The sequence below is a fragment of the Schistocerca gregaria genome, chromosome 7, assembly GCF_023897955.1.
Source record: "Schistocerca gregaria isolate iqSchGreg1 chromosome 7, iqSchGreg1.2, whole genome shotgun sequence".
Taxonomy (NCBI): domain Eukaryota; kingdom Metazoa; phylum Arthropoda; class Insecta; order Orthoptera; family Acrididae; genus Schistocerca; species Schistocerca gregaria.
In genome coordinates, this window is record NC_064926.1 from 540,840,652 (window position 1) to 540,845,366 (window position 4,715).

General features: G+C 45.2%; 1 pseudogene; it reads left to right on the plus strand.

The window, feature by feature from the left end:
* The first annotated feature begins 2,862 nt into the window (after positions 1 to 2,862).
* LOC126282569 (5S ribosomal RNA) lies at positions 2,863 to 2,980 on the plus strand (annotated as a pseudogene).
* Positions 2,981 to 4,715: the final 1,735 nt, after the last annotated feature.

The following is a 4,715-nucleotide window of genomic DNA, read 5'->3' on the forward strand; positions in this document are numbered from 1 at the left end:
ATGTGGGCCAGGAACGCCCTTTTTGCCAGTGCTAGGCTGTATTCCATGTTTTCCTTGCGCCGTTCATAATGAGTTATTTTGCTGCCTAGATGGCAAAATTCCCTAACTTCATTTATTTCGTGATCCTTAAATTTGGTGTTAAATTTCTCTCTTTTCTCATATCATTTATTCCACATTAGTTTCATCTTCCTTCGCTTTCCTCTCAGTCCATCTCAATCCATATCTCTGTTCAGTGAACTTATCCATTCCGTTCAACAGCTCCTGTAATCGTTCCATACTTTCGCTGAGGGTAGCAGTGTCATAAACAAATCTTAAAGTTGATATCTTTTGCCGCACGGTTTGGCCACGTGGTTTGGGGCGCCATGTCATGGATTGCGCGGCCCCTCCTGCCGGAGGTTCGAGTCCTCCCTCGGGCATGGGTGTGTGTGTGTGTGTGTGATGTTCTTAGCATAAGTTAGTTTAAGTAGTGTGTAAATCTACGGACCGATGTCCTCAGCAGTTGGTCCCTTAGGAATCCACACACATTTGGACATTTGATATCTTTTCTCCCTGAATTTTAATTCAAGTCCTAAGCTTCTCTTTTGTCTCCGTCACTGCTTCTTCAATATTGAGTTTGAACAGCAATAGAGAAAGACTGCAACCCTGTCTTACACCCTATTTAGCCTTCGATCTCCGTCTTCCTTCGTTATTGTTCCTTCTTGGTTCTTATACATATCATATACTACTAGCCTTTCCCTATAGCTTCTCAGAATTTCTTGCACCATTTTACTCTGTCGAACGCTTTTTTCACGTCGACAAATTTTATGAATGTGTCTTTATTTTCATCAGTCTTGCTTCCATTATCAACCGCAGCGTCAGAACTACCTCGCGGTGCCTTTACTTTTCCTAGAGCCAAACTGATAGTCATCTAACACATCCTCAGTTTTCTCTTCCATTATCTGTATATTATTCTTGTCAGCAAATTTGGACGCATGAGCTGTTAAGTTGATTGTGCGATACTTCTCGTACCCGTCACGCCGGCCGGAGTGACCGTGCGGTTCTAGGCGCTACAGTCTGGAGCCGAGCGACCGCTACAGTCGCAGGTTCGAATCCTGCCTCGGGCATAGCTGTGTGTGATGTCTTTAGGCTAGTTAGGTTTAATTAGTTCCAAGTTCTAGGTGACTGATGAGCTCAGAAGGTAAGTCGCATAGTGCTCAGAGCCATTTGAACCATCTAAACGTACCTGTCACTTCTTGCAGTTTTCGGAATTGTGTGGATGATGTTTTCCCGAAAGTCAAACGGTGTTACCAGACTCATACGTTTTACATACCGATGTGAATAGTCGTTTTGTTGCTGTTTCCCCCATGATTTTAGAAATTCCGATGAAATATTGTCAATCCCTTCTGCCTTATTTGATATTAAGTCGTCCAAAGCTCTTAAAATTTAAAATTCTGATACTGACTCCCGTATTCCTTCTCCGTCGATTCCTGTTTGTTCTTCCATCACGTCATCAGACAACTCCTCCCTCTTATAGAGGCCTTCGGTGTACTCTTTCCACCTATCCAGTCTCTCCTCTGCATTTAACAGAGGAATTTCGATGGCAATCTTAATGTTACCGCCCTTGCTTTTAATTTCACGAAAGGCTGTTTTGACTTTCCTGTATGCTGAGTCCGTTCTTCTGACAGTCATTACTTTCTCGATTTCAAAAAAAAAAAAAATAAATAAAACCTGTTTCAAATGGCTCTGAGCACTATGGGACTTAACATCTATGGTCATCAGTCCCCTAGAACTTAGAACTACTTAAACCTAACTAATCTAAGGACATCACACACATCCATGCCCGAGGCAGGATTCGAACCTGCGACCGTAGCGGTCACGCGGTTCCAGACTGAAGCGCCTACCACCGCACGGCCACAGCGGACGGCTTCTTCGATTTCTTCACATTTTTCATGCTGCTATTTCACCTTAGCTTCGCTGCGCTTCATATATATTTCATTCCTAGGCGACTTGTATTTTTGTATTCCTGCACTCCCCTGGACATTTTTGTACTTCCTTCTTTCATCGATCACTTTCCTCTGTTACTCATGGTTTCTTCACAGTCGCCTTCCTTGTACCTGTGATTTTATTTCCAAATTCCATGGTTCCCTTTCTAGAGATGTCCATTACTCGTCAACCGAAGTGCCTGCTGAACTATTCATAATCACAGTATCCATAGCCTCAGAGAAGTTCAAGCGTAGCTGGGTTATTACGCCCTTGCCTCCCAAGTAGCGGGCCCGTGTTCGATTTCCGGCCAGGTAGGGGATTTTCCTCGTTCGTGGACTGGGGGTTGTGTTGTACTCATCATCATTTCATCCTCATCAACGGCACGCAAGTCGCCCAGTGTGGCGTCGACTGAAATAAGACTTGCATTCGGCTGCCGAACTTTCCCAGATGGGGCCTCCCGGCCAACAATGCCATACGCTCATTTCCATTTAGTTCAAGCGTGTTCATCATTCCTTAGTACTTGCGTGCCCCACATCTTTGCGCGTTGATTCTTTCTGACTAGTCTCTTTCATCATTATTAAACTGCGTCTGAACCTTTATCTGCTCCTTATAATCCAACACCTGAGTTTGGATTCTCTGCCTGGTCATGATGTAGTCTAACTGGAATATTTCTGTACCTCCTGAAGTTTTCCAAGCATACCTCCTCCTCCTGTGATTCTTGAACAGAGTGTTCGCTATTACTAGGTGAAATTTATTGCAGAATTCAATCAGTTTTTCTCCTCTGTCGCTCCTACAAGCAAGCCCATATTCTTCTACAGCGCTTTGTACTCCTTTCCCTAAAACCTCATTCCAATCACCCACGTCTATTACATTTTCACCTCCATTTATGTACTGCATTGGGGCAACGGCCTTGCCGCAGTGGATACACCGGTTCCCATCAGATCACCGAAGATAAGCGCTGTCGGGCGTGGCCGGCACTTGGATGGGTGACCATCCGGGCCTTCATGCGCTGTTGCCATTAATCGGGGTGCACTCAAGCCTCGTGATACCAATTGAGGAGCTACTCGACCGAATAGTAACGACCGGGAGAGCGGTGTGCTGACCTCACGCCCCTCCTATCCACATCCTTATCTGAGGATGACACGGCGGTCGGATGGTTCCGATGGGCCACTTGTGGCCTGAAGACGGAGTGCTTTTTATCTACTGCATTACCCGTTCAACATCCTCATACGCTTACTCTATACCTTGACCCTATGCTTGGTACATTGTCATGTAAACATGAACTGTAGCTATCGGTGTTGGCTTGCTGTCGATCATGATGAGAAAAACCCTACCACTCAACTGTTCATAGTAACACACTTTCTACACTACCTTCCTATCTATAACGAATCTTAGTCCCGTTATACCATTTTCAACCTAAATTCTTCTTATTAAAAATCCTTGTCTTGAAACTTTCCTGGCAGATTAAAACTGTGTGCCCGACCGAGACTCGAACTCGGGACCTTTGCCTTTCGCGGGCAAGTGCTCTACCATCTGAGCTACCGAAGCACGACTCACGCCCGGTACTCACAGCTTTACTTCTGCCAGTATCCGTCTCCTACCTTCCAAACTTTACAGAAGCTCTCCTGCGAACCTTGCAAAACTAGCGCTCCTGAAAGAAATGATATTGCGGAGACATGGCTTAGCCACAGCCTGGGAGATGTTTCCAGAATGAGATTTTCACTCTGCAGCTTTCTTTCAGGAGTGCTAGTTCTGCAAGGTTTGCAGGAGAGCTTCTGTAAAGTTTGGAAGGTAGGAGACGGATACTGGCAGGAGTAAAGCTGTGAATACCGGGCGTGGTGGTGCTTTGGTAGCTTAGATGGTAGAGCACTTGCCCGCGAAAGACAAAGGTCCCGAGTTCGAGTCTCGGTGGGGCACACAGTTTTAATCTGCCATGAAAGTTTCATATCAGCGCACACTCCGCTGCAGAGTGAAAAAATCTCATTCTGGAAACATCCTTGTCTTCTTTCCATTCCACTTCGCTGATCTCCACTATATCTAGATTGAGCCTTAGCATTTCCGTTTTCAGATTTTCTAGCTTCCCTACCACGTTCATTCTTCTGACAGTCCACGCACCGATTCACAGAACGTTACCATTTCGTTGGTTATTCAGTCTTTTCCTCATGATCGTCTCCCCCTTGGCAGTCCCTTCCTGGAGATCCGAATGGTGGACTAGTCCGGAATCTTTTTGTTATAACGTCAAGTTGAACACATATATTTCAAAGACGACCCAATACATGTAAGTCGCAGAGCAAGTAGACAAAGTAAGGCATATGTACACGGTAACAGTCAAATCGCGCGTTAACTGCGCGGCGGCGCTTTGAAAGATCGGCGAGTCACAACACTTTTCCCAAAGGCGACAACACCGTGACAGTTTTTCAGTTACAGACGACACGGCCTTTGGTGTTATTTAGGACAGAAGAGACACTGTGACGATCGCCGGTTCTGTGGACTGTGATACGGGCGGAGATTGACATCTAATTGTTGGTGTGTTGAACTGAAAACTATTTCTAAACTTGTACCGATCAGCGTAAGTAGCAAAGCTAACATTATTTTGATTCAAAATTAATAAACAGACGACTTGCCAGTTGAACTACTGGAAACGTGGTCATCCATCTTCAAACTGAAAATTGTATTTATTTGATCATAAGACAACCTGCAGGAAAAGTGGAGGAGATTCGCTGGTCTTGTCGATCGGTGAGCTGTCGTTTATG